Source organism: Ranitomeya imitator, chromosome 1, assembly GCF_032444005.1.
Source record: "Ranitomeya imitator isolate aRanImi1 chromosome 1, aRanImi1.pri, whole genome shotgun sequence".
Lineage (NCBI taxonomy): Eukaryota > Metazoa > Chordata > Amphibia > Anura > Dendrobatidae > Ranitomeya > Ranitomeya imitator.
Window position 1 is genome coordinate 578,180,706 of NC_091282.1, and position 17,115 is coordinate 578,197,820.

General features: G+C 45.9%; 1 protein-coding gene across 7 annotated transcripts in view; it reads left to right on the forward strand.

Moving 5' to 3' along the window:
- The window catches only part of SIRT6 (sirtuin 6), a 293,306-nt gene that overhangs the window by 212,530 nt on the left and 63,661 nt on the right, over nucleotides 1-17,115 (forward strand). The window lies entirely within an intron of this gene.

Genomic DNA, 17,115 nt, shown 5'->3' on the forward strand with positions numbered 1-17,115 from the left:
AAATTTATTTTAAGACCTGGAAAAAATGTGTTATTTCGCTCAGCACCTCTGTCAGATCAGGTTCCCATTCCGGCAATTCTGGAATTTTTGCAGAAAGGCCGAGAATTGGGGGTTATCTGTTAATACCCTTAGGGTACAGGTGTCCACACTAGGTGCACTATATAACCATATAGTAGCAGGAGACAGATGAGTCGCTAGATTCATAAAGGCCTGTGAACTCAGTAACCCGGTGCGTACTCCTAGATTACTCCATGGGATTTAAACCTTGTTCTAGATGATCTGACAGGTCGCCCTTCGAACCCTTAAGGTACCCTCACACTAGACGATATCGCTAGCGATCCGTGACGTTGCAGCGTCCTCGCTAGCGATATCGTCCAGTGTGACAGGCAGCAGCGATCAGGCCCCTGCTGTGCTGTCGCTGGTCGGGGAAGAAAGTCCAGAACTTTATTTCGTCGCTGGACTCCCCGTAGACATCGCTGAATCGGCGTGTGTGACACCGATTCAGCGATGTCTTCACTGGTAACCAGGGTAAACATCGGGTAACTAAGCGCAGGGCCGCGCTTAGTAACCCGATGTTTACCCTGGTTACCATCCTAAAAGTTAAAAGAAAACAAACACTACATACTTACCTACCGCTGTCTGTCCTCCAGCGCTGTGCTCTGCACTCCTCCTGTACTGGCTGTGAGCGTCGGTCAGCCGGAAAGCAGAGCGGTGACGTCACCGCTCTGCTTTCCGGCCGCTGTGCTCACAGCCAGTGCAGGAGGAGAGCAGAGCACAGCGCTGGAGGACAGACGGCTGTAGGTAAGTATGTAGTGTTTGTTTTTTTTTACTTTTAGGATGGTAACCAGGGTAAACATCGGGTTACTAAGCGCGGCCCTGCGCTTAGTTACCCGATGTTTACCCTGGTTACCGGCATCGTTGGTCGCTGGAGAGCGGTCTGTGTGACAGCTCTCCAGCGACCAAACAGCGACGCTGCAGCGATCCGGATCGTTGTCGGTATCGCTGCAGCATCGCTAAGTGTGACGGTACCTTTAGACTCAGCCTCAACTAAGGTTTTGACCTTAAAAAACCCCTTGTTGATTGCCTTAAACTTCCACAAGACGGGTCAGTAATATCCAGGCATGATCAGTGGATGCTCCTTTCTAAGGCTATGTTCACACATTGCGGTTTTTACCGCGGAACCGCAGTGATTTTGCAGCTGTGGGTCCGCAGCAGTTTCCATAGCGTTTACAGTAACCTGTAAACCCTATGGAAACCGCAAACTGCTGTGCACATGCTGCGGGAAAAACCGCGCGGGAATGCAGCGGTTTACAACCCGCAGCATGTCACTTCTTTGTGCAGAATCGCAGCGATTCTGCACCCATAGGAATGCATTGATCCGCTTACTTCCCGGATAATGTGCCGGTGGTACCCGGGGTGGAGAAGAGGAGACTGTTATGTAGGCAATCCAGTGACACAGTGTGCCAGCAATCCGAGCACATACAGTGATCTGACAATAACCCAAAAACAATAGAACGAGCTCTGAGACGTGGAATCTCTGTAGACCGCAATACCTGAACCTATCCTAAACACAACTAAAGGCAGCTGTGGATTGCGCCTGACACTACCTATGCAACTCGGCACAGCCTGAGGAGCTGACTTGCCTGAAGATAGAAAAACAAGCCTGACTTGCCTCAGAGAAATACCCCAAAGGAAAAGGCAGCCCCCCACATATAATGACTGTTAGCAAGATGAAAAGACAAACGTAGGGATGAAATAGATTCAGCAAAGTGAGGCCCGATATTCTAGATAGAGCGAGGATAGCAAAGAGAACTTTGCAGTCTACAAAAAACCCTAAAGCAAAAAACCACGCAAAGGGGGCAAAAAGACCCACCGTGCCGAACTAACGGCACGGCGGTACACCCTTTGCGTCTCAGAGCTTCCAGCAAAACGAATAGACAAGCTGGACAGAAAAAGTAGCAACAAAAGCAAAGAAGCACTTAACTAAGCAGAGCAGCAGGCCACAGGAAAGATCCAGAAGCTCAGATCCAACACTGGAACATTGACAAGGAGCAAGGAAGACAGAATCAGGCGGAGTTAAATAACAAAGCAGCCAACGAGCTCACCAGAACACCTGAGGGAGGAAGCTCAGAAGCTGCAGTACCACTTGTGACCACAGGAGTAAATTCAGCCACAGAATTCACAACAGAAGACTCTCCTCCAGGCCCCGGGAACCATATTTGTGTAAAAAAAAACGAATTAAAATAAAAAAATGATATACTTACCTCTGAAGTCTCAGCGCTGCACGCGGCCGTCCGGTCTCAGGTTTGCTATGCGACCAGGACCTGCGGTGACGTCGCGGTCACATGACCGTGACGTCACGAAGGTCCTTCTTGCACAGCATCTTTGGAACCGGACCGCCGCCTGCAGCGCCGCGGAGATCGGGACGTCAGAGGGTGAGTATATCATTATTTTATTATTTTTAACATTACTATTGATGCTGCATATTGCTGCATATGCAGCATCAATAGTAGGGGTAAAATCCCGCAGCGGAACCTGCAGGACAAACCGCGATAAATCTGCAGCGCAGCCCTGCAGATTTATCAAATCTGCTGCGGGAGAACCCGCAGGGACAGGACGCTATATGTGAACATAGCCTTAAGGGTCTATCAAAACAAAATAGTTATAAAGCCAGACCCAGCCTATTTTCCTAAAGTTACTTCTAAATTTCATAGAAGCCAAGAAATATATCTACCGTCCTTCTCTGATAATCCCGCTATGGCAGAGGAGCAAAAATTCCATACTCTAGAAGTAAAGAGAGCAGTATTGGAGTATTTAGAAAGTACTCTGGCTTGGACACAGAGTAGGGTGTTGTCTCCTTTCAGGGTCGAAGAAAGGGGTTTGGTGTCACAAAGAGCACCATTGCATGGTGGATAAAAGATGCGATCTGCTTGGCGTATTTTGCCAAAGGAGAATCCCCACCAGAGGAAGTGAGGGCGCACTCTTCATGAGCCATGGCATCTTCATGGGCAGAAAAGGAGGACGTCTCCATTCACTTGATTTGTAGGGCGGCAACATGGTCGTCACCTTCCCCTTTTTACAGACACTTGATCTGTCATCCACCTCCCGGTGGGTGCTGTCGTGTCGAAAGGAAAACCGGTCATTACGTACTATTCACGTAATTATTCACTCTGGGTATTTCCTGCACTCTATGGGAAGTGTGTTATAAAAAGCTGTTACTCTATAGAGGTGACAATAATTTGTAGTATAACCTAGAAGATGATTGTATGCTAATCTGACGGTTCCTCTCCTACTCTGAAACACAGCTGAGGAGACGAGAGGGACCGCCCCCTTTTAAATCTGTAAGTTCCTGTTCTGATATTGGGTGGATCCCCTCTCTCGGTGGGTGCTGTGGTGGACTCTGTAAAATCCTATTACCGGTATGTAATGACCAGTATTTCCATTTTCCCATTAGGGTTAGGGTTGGGGCTAAAGTTAGGGTTATGGTTGGGGTTAAAGTTAGGGTTACGGTTGGGGTTAAAGTTAGGGTTACGGTTGGGGCTAAAGTTAGGGTTACGGTTGGGGCTAAAGATAGGGTTGGGGCTAAAGTTAGGGTTAGGGCTCAAGTTATGGTTAGGGTTGGGGCTAAAATTAGGGTTGGGATTAGGGTTAGGGTTGGAATTAGAGTTAGGGTTGGAGTTAGAATTGGGGGGTTTCCACTGTTTAGGCACATCAGGGGCTCTCCAAACGCGACATGGCGTCCCATCTCAATTCCAGTAAATTTTGCATTGAAAAGTCAAACGGAGCTCCTTCCCTTTCAAGCTCTGTCATGCGCCCAAACAGTGGTTTACCCCTACATATGGGGTATCAGAATACTCAGGACAAATTGCACAACTTTTGAGGTCCAATTTCTGCAGTTACCTTGGGGAAATAAAAGATTAGCGGTGTCCGATCTCAATTCCAGCCAATGTTGCTTTGAAAAGTCAAACTGCGCTCCTTCCCTTCTGAGCTCTGCCATGTGCCCAAACAGTGGTTTACCTGCCTATGTGTGATATCATCGCACTCAGGACAAATGGTACAACTACTTTTGGGGTCCAATTTTTCCTGTTACACTTAGTAAAATAAAACAAATTGGATGTGAAGTAATTTTTTAGTGAAAAAAGTTAAATGTTCCCACCCCAAAAAGTTAAATGTTCCCGCCCCGCAGTGTCTTATGTCTGGCAGGGCGGCCGCACAGGCGCAGTCAGCTAGACTGCAAATGAGGACAAAGGACGTGCAGCGCTCGCTGCGCATGCCCAATGGTTAACAACACAGCGCAGGCTCCGTGAAGGATTCAAACAACGCTGAGGAGGCGTTGCCCGGCATGCACAGGCGTGGAGTGACGGCTGTGCTGAGTCTGATTAGGAAGGAAAGACCCACCTCCCTGGCGATTTCAGGGTAAGAGGGGGAACATTTTATAAGTGATTATTTCAGCGTGTGCAAGCATCATAACTAAAAGAGCCACCTTGTCAGAATGCAGCATTTGTGCTTCACAAGGTGGCTCTTTTAGTTACAAATGCATGAGGGGGATGACAGGTTCCCTTTAAGGAGCCAGACCATGGTCCTATGTATATTACTCCTGTATTGTGACATCACTATTTATATTACCCCTGTACAGTGATATGTTGGGGTTTGTTTTTTGCGAGACGAGTTGACGTTTTTCCTGGTACCACTTTTGGACACATGATATATTTTTATCTCTTTCTATTCTGATTTTTGGTAGGCAGAATTAACAAAAACCAGCAATTCAGGAATATATTTTTTTTTTAATCCTGTTCAGTGTGTGGTAAAATTGATAAGCCAGCTTTATTCTTCAGGTCAGTTCGATTTACAGTGACACCACATTTATATCCTTTTTATATGTTTTAGGCTACGTGCACACGTTGTGGAAAGTCCTGCGGATTTTTCCGGACTGATTTTGGTAAATCCGCAGGTAAACCACACTGTGGATTACCAGCGGAATTGCCGCGGATTTACTGTTATTTTTGTGCGGATTTCACATGCGGTTTTACACCTGTGGATTACTATTATGGAGCAGGTGTAAACCGCTGCGGAATCTGCACAAACAATTGACATGCTGCGGAAAAAACAACGCTACGTTTCCGCGCGGTTTATTCCGCAGCATGTGCACTGCGGATTTTGTTTTCCATAGGTTTACATGGTACTGTAAACTCATGGAAAACAGCTGCGAATCCGCAGCGTCAAAACCGCTGTGGATACGCAGCAAAATCCGCAACATGTGCACATACCCTTAGCGCTTGTACACAATAAGAACTATTTTGTATAAAAATAATTATTTTTGTATCACGTTATTTGGACTTTTTTTGTAACTATTTTCTCCACTGATGAAGCTGCATGGCAGCTTGTTTTTGGAACAAAATGATTTCAGCAGGGTTGAGCGAAACTGATCAGACATTTTCATAAATCGCAAAGTCGGGTTTCGTGAAACCCGACCCGATCCCACACTGGGATCGGCCATGAGGTCGGTGATCTGCGCGCCAAAGTCGCGTTTCGTATGATGCTTTAAGTGCCATTTCTCAGCCAATGAAGGTGCACGCAGAGTGTGGGCAGCATGATGACATAGGTCTCGGTCCCCACCATCTTAGAGAAGAGCATGGCAGTGATTGGCTTGCTTTCTGCGGCGTCACAGGGGCTATAAAGGGGCGTGCACGCCGACCGCCATCTTACTTCTGCCGATCTGTGCATAGGGAGAGGTTGCTGCAGCTTCATCAGAAGCACGGATATACTTAGGCAGGGAATAGTAACCCCCAAACCGCTTGTGCTGTAGTGATTTTCACTGTCCAACACCACCTTTTCTTTCCAGGGACAGTGGAGTTTTTTTTTTTTTTTTGGTGCATCAGTGCTGTAGCTTATTAGGCTGCCCTATAAGGCACCCTGATAGCTGCATTGCTGTTTGTACGCCGCTGTGCAAACCAACTGCTTTTTTCAAAGCAAAAATCCTGTTGCTTCTTTCTGCACAGTTCTCTTGTTCCTTTGTCCACACTCTTTTTGTGTGCAGCAGTCCTTTTTATTGCTGCCATACTTGTCCTTTGATCATTGTAGGGAGATTGAAATTCTACTACAGCCCTTGTATTTTTTTATATATCTGGCAGCCACGTTCTGCCTTCTACATTGTGTGTTGTCATACACAGGGCCTGTTTTTTCCTGCAGTCTCCCACAAAAAAAAGGCTGCTTTAAATTGCCACTAAGTGGATTAACGTGAGTTCTGTTTGGCATATATCTGCCACCCACGTTCTGATTTGTACAGTGTGTATAGTTTAACACACAGGGCCCGTTGTTACCTGCAGTCTCCCACAAAAACAAAATAAAAGGGTGCTTTAAATTGCCACTAAGTGGATTAACGTGAGTTCTGTTTGGCATATATCTGCCACACACGTTCTGATTTGTACAGTGTGTATAGTTTAACACACAGGGCCTGTTGTTTCCTGCAGTCTCCCACAAAAACAAAATAAAAGGGAGCTTTAAATTGCCACCAAGTGGATTAACGTGAGTTCTGTTTGGCGTATATCTGCCAACAACGTTCTGCCTTGTCCATTGTGTGGTCTAATGCACAGGGCCTGTTATTTCCTGCAGTCTCCCCCCAACAAACAAAAGGGAGCTTTAAATTGCCACTAAGTGGATCTACGTGAGTTCTGTTTGGCGTATATCTGCTAGCCACATTCTGCCTTGTACATTGTGTTGTGTAATACACAGGGCCTGTTTGTTCCTGCTGTCTTCCCGCCAAAAAAGGAAGATATAAATTCTTCAATAGTTAATATACACCTTCAACCTTGTTTAACAGTAGCATATAACAGTTGTTATTTTGGTAACATTTCAGCAAAAATGAGGAAGTCTGGTGGAAGAGGCCGTGGGCGGTCGTTGCCAACTGGTAATGATGGTGGGGGTTGTAGTGGAGCATCTGGTGGTACTGGGAAAAGCAAGATAGCACCAAAGGCTCGAGGTGTGGAGGCAGCGTCATCGTCTGGCTACACAAGGCCTCGAAGGCTCCCTTATCTGGGAGTAGGAAAACAGGTTTTAAAGCTCGAGCAGCAGGAACAAGTTTCGTCTTTCCTTGCTGACTCAGCCTCCAGCTCTTTCACCTCCTCTTCAGAAGCTTCGAAATCTAAAACCGGCGAGTCGTCAGTGGATGCTCCATGTCTGGAAAAAGTTGCTTCCTTGTGTCCTTCACCCAAAACAAAAGTGAAGGATGCCACAGGCAACACTACACTTTACTCCATGGAGCTCTTTACACATACTGTGCCTGGGTTAGAGAGGGAAATAGTAAAAAGCCCATTACAGGAAGAATCTGACATGGAGTGCACAGATGCACAGCCACAGCTTGATTATTATGCTGTTCCATTTACTCAGATCACAACTTTGCCCTCGCAGTGTACTGAGCCCGAATCTGACCCTGATGAGACTATGGTGCCCAGTCCCGAACGCTATAGCACCTTACACGGTGACACAGAGGACAGTGCCCATGACATTGAAGAGGAGGTGATAGATGACCCAGTTGTTGACCCTGATTGGCAGCCATTGAGGGAAGACAGTGCCGCTGCCTGTAGCTCAGAAGCAGAGGAGGATGATCGCAACAGCTGTCATCTGGCAGGCCCGAATCAGGCCCAAAACGTATGTCAACAACCACAACAGGTGTAGTACAGTGTTGCAATCCAGCGGCAGTAGCACGGCGTGCAAGGCCTGAAAAGGTATTCCATAGTAGGACGAGTGCAGTGTGGCAATTTTTTAACCAAGATCCGAATGATCAGTGCAAAGTTATATGTAAGAAATGCTCCAAGACCTTTAGCAGAGGGCAGAATGTTCTAAATGTAAATACAACGTGCATGCGTAAACATCTAACCAGCAGGCACTTGGAAGCATGGACTAACTACCAAACGTCCCGTACCATTGGTGCACCTGCTCCTATTGAAGCTAGTTAGCAACGCAACATTGCTTCCCTAACTGGAAGCCAACCAGTTATGACGCCACCAGTAGCAAATGTGGAGGTATTGTCGCAAGGCCAAAACAGTCAGGGAATCGCAAGGTTCTTGGTTGGAAACACTGTAGGTAGGCCCACATTAAGAATACCGTTAAGTAAAAAGGGCAGCACACTGCAGCGCCAAAACATGCAAACTTGAAAACACGAAATTTGAACTGCATTACTGCACTAGAAATATGAAAAATGAGAGCTTTTAGCGCATAAAAATGGCCATATTTATGTGTACCTCGTAGCCACTTTACGGCATCTCTCTTATACGAGGTCCTACGCTTGACCTACCTCGCTGAGAATAAACGTCTCCATCTGAATGGGTACATGTGAAACCTCTTCTTGGACTCAAATTCTCACTCTCTGTGGAGGGGTATGGGACCTACTATAATTAAAACACCTGTGGCTAGGAGGCGGGGAGTGCACGATCAGAAGGCTAAAGAATACATTTCAAAAACCTGACCTGCACATCCAAACATAGACTGAGTGTGAACAGGTGCTGAACCCAGAGTCGCCAACTCGTATATAGTTAAGTAAAAAGGGCAGCACACTGCAGCGCCAAAACATGCAAACTTGAAAACACGAAATTTGAACTGCATTACTGCACTAGAAATATGAAAAATGAGAGCTTTTAGCGCATAAAAATGGCCATATTTATGTGTACCTCGTAGCCACTTTACGGCATCTCTCTTATACGAGGTCCTACGCTTGACCTACCTCGCTGAGAATAAACGTCTCCATCTGAATGGGTACATGTGAAACCTCTTCTTGGACTCAAATTCTCACTCTCTGTGGAGGGGTATGGGACCTACTATAATTAAAACACCTGTGGCTAGGAGGCGGGGAGTGCACGATCAGAAGGCTAAAGAATACATTTCAAAAACCTGACCTGTACATCCAAACATAGACTGAGTGTGAACAGGTGCTGAACCCAGAGTCGCCAACTCGTATATAGTTAAGTAAAAAGGGCAGCACACTGCAGCGCCAAAACATGCAAACTTGAAAACACGAAATTTGAACTGCATTACTGCACTAGAAATATGAAAAATGAGAGCTTTTAGCGCATAAAAATGGCCATATTTATGTGTACCTCGTAGCCACTTTACGGCATCTCTCTTATACGAGGTCCTACGCTTGACCTACCTCGCTGAGAATAAACGTCTCCATCTGAATGGGTACATGTGAAACCTCTTCTTGGACTCAAATTCTCACTCTGTGGAGGGGTATGGGACCTACTATAATTAAAACACCTGTGGCTAGGAGGCGGGGAGTGCACGATCAGAAGGCTAAAGAATACATTTCAAAAACCTGACCTGCACATCCAAACATAGACTGAGTGTGAACAGGTGCTGAACCCAGAGTCGCCAACTCGTATATAGTTAAGTAAAAAGGGCAGCACACTGCAGCGCCAAAACATGCAAACTTGAAAACACGAAATTTGAACTGCATTACTGCACTAGAAATATGAAAAATGAGAGCTTTTAGCGCATTTTTCATATTTCTAGTGCAGTAATGCAGTTCAAATTTCGTGTTTTCAAGTTTGCATGTTTTGGCGCTGCAGTGTGCTGCCCTTTTTACTTAACTATATACGAGTTGGTGACTCTGGGTTCAGCACCTGTTCACACTCAGTCTATGTTTGGATGTGCAGGTCAGGTTTTTGAAATGTATTCTTTAGCCTTCTGATCGTGCACTCCCCGCCTCCTAGCCACAGGTGTTTTAATTATAGTAGGTCCCATACCCCTCCACAGAGAGTGAGAATTTGAGTCCAAGAAGAGGTTTCACATATACCCATTCAGATGGAGATGTTTATTCTCAGCGAGGTAGGTCAAGCGTAGGACCTCGTATAAGAGAGATGCCGTAAAGTGGCTACGAGGTACACATAAATATGGCCATTTTTATGCGCTAAAAGCTCTCATTTTTCATATTTCTAGTGCAGTAATGCAGTTCAAATTTCGTGTTTTCAAGTTTGCATGTTTTGGCGCTGCAGTGTGCTGCCCTTTTTACTTAACTATATACGAGTTGGCGACTCTGGGTTCAGCACCTGTTCACACTCAGTCTATGTTTGGATGTGCAGGTCAGGTTTTTGAAATGTATTCTTTAGCCTTCTGATCGTGCACTCCCCGCCTCCTAGCCACAGGTGTTTTAATTATAGTAGGTCCCATACCCCTCCACAGAGAGTGAGAATTTGAGTCCAAGAAGAGGTTTCACATGTACCCATTCAGATGGAGACATTTATTCTCAGCGAGGTAGGTCAAGCGTAGGACCTCGTATAAGAGAGATGCCGTAAAGTGGCTACGAGGTACACATAAATATGGCCATTTTTATGCGCTAAAAGCTCTCATTTTTCATATTTCTAGTGCAGTAATGCAGTTCAAATTTCGTGTTTTCAAGTTTGCATGTTTTGGCGCTGCAGTGTGCTGCCCTTTTTACTTAACTATATACGAGTTGGCGACTCTGGGTTCAGCACCTGTTCACACTCAGTCTATGTTTGGATGTGCAGGTCAGGTTTTTGAAATGAAACACATTAAGAATACCATCGCTAAGCCTCTCTCAATCAGCCATGTCCACCGCACACCTCCCCCCCCCCCCCCCCCCCCGCTAGTTCCACCATATGCAACTCTCCAGTCCAGCTCAGCCTACAAGAGACTCTCGATAGGAAAAGAAAGTACTCTTCCTCTCATCCGCGTACACAGGGTTTGAACGGCTACATAGCTAAACTAATCTCGTTAGAGATGATGCCCTACCGTTTGGTTGAAAGCGAGGCTTTCAAAGCCCTGATGGCCTATGCAGTACCACGCTATGATTTACCCAGTTGACACTTCTTTGCGAGAAAAGCCATCCCAGCACTACACGAACATGTCAAAGAACGCATTGTCCACTCAGGCAATCGGTCAGTAGAAAGGCGCACCTCACAACTTATGCATGGACCAGTAGGCATGGCCAGAGACGTTACGTGTCCATTACCGCACAGTGGGTTAATGTGGTGGATGCAAGGTCCACAGGGGACAACAATACAGGCACAGTTCTGCCTAGCCCACGGTCTAGGAAACAGTTGGCTGTAGGCGTTTGCTGCTCCTCCTCCTCCTCCTCCTCCAGAAGTGAAAGCTCGTCCACAGAGCGCAGTCGCACAACCACTCCATCTGCAGCTGCCAGTGTTGCACCCTTGGGTTCCAATTATGGAACAGCTAGTGGGAAGCGTCAACAGGCTGTGCTGCAAATGAAGTGTTTGGGTGACAACAGACACACCGCGGAAGTACTGGCCGAGTACTTGCAGCAAGAAACTCAGTCATGGCTGAGCAGTGTACATCTTGAGGCAGGCAAGGTAGTCCGTGATAATGGAAGGAATTTTATGGCTGCCATAGCCCTTTCAGAACTGAAACACATACCTTGCCTGGCTCAAACATTGAACCTGGTGGTGCAGTGCTTCCTCAAGAATTACCCAGATTTACCAGCCCTGCTCCTGAAGGTGCGCAGACTTTGCTCCCACATCCGCCGGTCGCCCGTACACTCCAGCCATATGCTTAACCATCAGCGATTGCTGAATCTTCCCCAGCACTGCCTAATAATCGACATGGCAACAAGGTGGAACTCCACACTGCACATGCTACAAACCTTCCCCCCCTGAAACAAGTTAGGCCGCTGGGTTAGTCCTGGTAGCAGTTTAGAACCGCATTGTGCCAACTTTTTTTATTTTAGGCCTCTGTCTGCCTGTCCATGCCACACATTACAACTGTCCTCCACTTTACGAAGCTATGCCGCCTGTGTACTACTCAAACACATTTTAAACTGACATTAGCCTACTTTTTTATTTTAGGCCTCTGTCTGCCTGTCTGACCGTGCCACACATTACAACTGTCCTCCGCTTTACAAAGCTATGCCGCCTGTGTACTCCACTTACCTATTTTGAACTGCATTTTGCCTACTTACTCATTAAGGCCTACTAACTGTGTCTGCCTCCCATTACTCAAGTGAACAAAGCTGAGCCTCAATTTTCATCTGGTGTCAGATATTTAACTGCATTTGGCCTACTTCTTTGGTTGGGCCTACAAATGGTGTGAGCCGCAGCTTGGTGTTCTCCACAGAATAAAGGTGATCTTAAATTTACAGGTTTTCAGCCTATATCAAATATTACACTGCATTTGGCCTACTTGTTTGGTTGGGCCTACTAGCGGTGTCTGCGGCTGCTTGGTGTTCTGCACTTTACAAAGCTGAGCTTCAATCTTCAGGCTTTCGGCCTACATCACATATTACACTGAATTTTGGGCTACTGGTTTGTTTGGGCATACTAATGGTGTCTGCGGCTGCTTGGTGTTCTCCTCCAATTTACAAAGGTGAGCTTCAATCTTCTGGCTTTCGGGCTATATCAGATATTACACTGCATTTGGGCTACTGGTTTGGTTTGGCGTAGTAACGGTGTCTGCCGCTGCTTGTTGTTCTCCACTGAACAAAGCTGTGCCGCCTGTTTACTCCTGTTACCAATTTTGAACTTCATTTGGCCCACTTTATTACTTGGGCCTACTAACTGTGTCTGCCACTCATTACAGTTTTCCGCCACTGAACAAAGCTATGCCGCCTGTTTAGTCCTGTTACCAATTTTGAACTGCATTTAGCCTACTTTATTCTTTGGGACTATATCTGTGTTTCCTCCTCCTCCTGCCCATTGGCCAGCCACTGCTACATGAGTCTGCTGGTACATTGACCCAGACCACTACATTTCCCTTGCACTCTACACAGCCAGAATCTGACCCTGCTGAAAGTCAGGTTTACCTTCCCGCATACTATACCGCCTTACACGGGGAAAAAGAGGAAGGTGCAGATGAAAGTGCAGGTTCCTTCATCAGGTGGGGGGGCATACTCGTTGGCGACGTCACTGGCACAGGGCCCCTCATAGTACACAAAAGTGTCTCTGCCGGTGGGAGGCGCCCCCGCCGTCAAACACACCGCCGTACTTTGAGGGGCCCTGTGCCAGTGCCAATGCGAAAGAGTGGGCCCCCCTGCTTGCTCGGGATCACAGCACTTGCAAAGTTTCAATACTTACCTCTCCCTGCTCCACCGACGTGATGTAGTCCGCGTTTCCTGGTCCCACTAAAATCTTGAGCCAGCCCTACTCCCCACAACTTTAGCCAAATGACCCCCTGTTTTCAATGCCTAACTATTATTATAAAGTAAATTAAGATTGAAAAGCTTAAGAAATAAGAATTGATGTTTTTGGCATAAAAATGAGCACAGTAGGTGTTTTTCTGTCCTCCACTCACTGCCGACTTTGATTCCCCATTGACTTGCATTGGGTTTCGTGTTTCGTTCGATCCAAGACTTTTCGCATTAATCAGCCGATTTCACGCGACCCGACTTCGGGTCGCAAAACCCGACTCGATCCTAAAAAAGTTAGTCGCTCAACCATAGATTTCAGTGGTAACATTTTTATTTATACATTTCTTTTTGAAAATGTTTTATTCCACTTTTTGTTCGGTGGCATGATGATAAAGCATAGTTTTTTTTACCTGCTTTTTATTAATTTATTTTACCTTGTTTACTGAAGGGGTTTACTAGCGGAAAGGAGAAAACCACTGTTTGGGCGCTCGGAATGCAAGGATCGCCATTTGACTTTTTGAATGCAAGATTTGCTGCAACAATTGACTGACGCCATGTTGCATTTGGAGAGCCTCTGATGTGCCTAAACAGTGAAAATCCATCCCCCACAAGTGACCCAATTTTGGAAACTAGACCCCTCAAGGAATGTATTTAAATGCATGGTCAGCACCTTGAACCCCCAGGTAATTCACAGAAGTTCATAAAGTTGAGCCGTGAAAGAAATAAAATCACATTTTTCTCACAAAAATTGTATTTTGGCCTCAATAAACGACAATAAAAATTGCACCATATACCGTATATACTCGAGTATAAGCCGACCCCCCTAATTTTGCACAAAAAACTGGGAAAACTTAATGACTCGAGTATAAGCCTAGGGTGGGAAATGCAGCAGCTACCGGTAAATGTCAAAAGTAAAAATAGATACCAATAAAAGTAAAATTAATTGAGACATCAGTAGGTTAAGTGTTTTTGAATATCCATATTGAATCAGGAGCCCCATATAATGCTCCATACAGTTTATAATGGGCCCCATAAGATGCTCCATATTAAAATATGCCTCATATAATCCTGTATAAAGGTTATTAATGGCCCCATAAGATGCTCCATAGACACATTTGCCCAATATAATGCTGCACAAATGCTGATTATGGCCCCATAAGATGCTCCATAAAGACACTTGCCCTATATACCGTAATGCTCCACAAACGTTAATTATGGCCCCATACATACACTTGCCCCATATAGTGCTGCACAAACGTTATGGCCCCATATAGTGCTGCACAAACGTTATGGCCCCATATAGTGCTGCACAAATGTTATGGCCCCATATAGTGCTGCACAAATGTTATGGCCCCATATAGTGCTGCACAAACGTTATGGCCCCATATAGTGCTGCACAAACGTTATGGCCCCATATAGTGCTGCACAAATGTTATGGCCCCATATAGTGCTGCACAAATGTTATGGCCCCATATAGTGCTGCACAAATGTTATGGCCCCATATAGTGCTGCACAAACGTTATGGCCCCATAGATGCTCCATACAGACACATGGCCCATTTGCTGTTGCTGCGATAAAAAAAAATAAATCACATTCTCACCTCTCCGTCGCTCAGGCCCCCGGCACTTTCAATAGTTACCTGCTCCTTGTGCCGATGCAGCTCCATCTTCCACACTGACGTTCAGCAGAGGGCGCGCACTAACTACATCACCGCGCCCTCTGACCTGAGCATCACTGCTGAAGACAGAGCGACGTCCAGAACGAGGAGCAGGTGACTATCGCGCAGCGCTCCCCTCCCCGTTATACTTACCTGCTCCTGGCGCTGTCTCCGACGCCGCAGCTTCATCCTGTACTGAGCGGTCACTGTTACCTCTCATAACAGTAATGAATATGCGGCTCCACCTCTATGGGAGGTTGAGCAGCATATTCATTACTGTAATGAGCGGTACCATGTGACCGCTCAGTACAGGAAGAATCTGCTGCTGCCGGCGCCGGGGAAGCCAGGGACCTGCAGGAACCGCGCCAGGAGTAGGTATGTATAATTTCACAGCCCCTGCTCCCCCTCCTCCTGCCGACCCCTGCGTATGACTCGAGCACAAGCCGAGAGGGGGACTTTCAGCCCAAAAAAGTGGGCTGAAAATCTCGAGTAGAATTTGCTGAATTTCTTTTGGAGGGTTATGGAGCCATTTTGCTTTCCCACAGCTTTTGTGCTACCAGTAATGTAGAAGCCTCCTATATTTCCGTTAACAGATGATGGACCTGAGTGAGGGCTTCCTTGTTTTGTGGATTGAGTTGCTGCGCAGCAGTATCTCAATGCTGTACAAACTGTCGATTCTGCACTGACAGGGAAAGTTGCTGATGCTGCACTGCACATGATCAAGCAATTTTCCTAGCTCTGGTAAACTGGATGTTGTCATGACGACATCAGGTCACCATGGCAATGATTGGAACCTCATATCACGCCTCGGGGTCTCCAATCAAAAGGCAGAGGGGCTGGCGACTCCAGGAATACTGCCATCTTGTTCGATCGCAGTATTTCGGGATTAAAGTGCCGGGAATGGTGCATGACACTGACACCCGGCTGCGATCACCCGCACAACACCCGCGCAGCCGTATGTCTGATGTCAGAAAGGGGTTAACAAAACCATTTATTTTAGGGACCACATCACATTTGAAGTGACTTTGAGGTGTCTTTATGACAGAAAGTACTAACAAGTGACACCATTCTAAAAACTACACCCCTCAAGGTGTTGAAAACCACATTCAAAAAGTTTATGGTGTTTCATGAGAACAAAAGCCAATGTGGAAGAAAAAATTAACATTTAACTTTTTTTCATAAAAAATTCTTTACCAAATGGTTTTATTTTTTCACAAGGGTAACATGGCATGCTGATAACCCATTTGTGAGGAAATTTACTGTTTGTGCGCAAGGGAGAGTTCGGAAAGGAAGGAGCACCATTTCACTTTCTGAACGTAAAATTTGCTGGAACAATTATCGAACGCCATGTCGCATTTGTAGAGCCCTTGATATGCCTAAACATTCGAATCCCCCTACAAGTAACCCCATTTTTTTGAAACCACACCCTTCAAGGATTGTATCCAGGGGTATAGTGAGCATTTTGAACCCACAGGTACGACAGAGTTTGATAACATTAGGTCGTTATATTGAATAATACTTCATTGGTGTTGAACACAAGTGCTAGCTACTTCGTTTGTATTGGGTGCTCGAGTGACATGCTAGAGTTTACTCCCTGCCTGTTTTGCAGCTGTTAGACACAAAAAAAAAAACCATCTGGGATCTGCGGTACTCTGTGCATTTCCAAGCACCCGATGCAAACTCTATTAGCGAGCACTTGCACTCAACACTAGCCGTCATATCGTCATCTTTTTTTATTTTATTTTTTTACTTTCTCACCCTAACCCCAACTGGAAAGAATGGAAAAAAATAATTTTTTTATTATATAATTTTTATCTAGCGAAGGGGGTGACAATGGGGGATTTTATTACTATATTTTTTCTTATGATCACTGTGATAGGATATATTACAATGATCAAAATGAACCAATAGGAAAATTTCCTATTGTTGCCGGGTACCTGCCGGCAGATCTGCCACCATTTTTTGAAGAGGGTTGGGGGACGGGTCAGGAGAGCCCAAGGATGGCGAAGGTATCAAGGGGTCTCCCGGGACATTTTCTCTCTCCTTTGAAATTTAAATCATGTCAGAAGGGAGGGAAATCATTGTAACAGTGGACCCACTTTTTTTTTTTCGTTACCATGTTCTCTGGGATCTCGGCTACTCCCGGTAGCCAAGACCCTGGAGATTTTCCGACTCTGTGGGCCCCTACATCATTATTCCCGATTTTAAATCGACGACGAGGATATAAGGCCCCTTAGCTGCAGTCGTTTTTATGAATATCGCCGATCGTTAAGGGGTTAAATAAGGACAAAATAGGAAGAGGATATCTGCTCCAAAGAGACTTTACACTGGGTGGACTTTTCACCATTAGTCCAATGACTTTTCC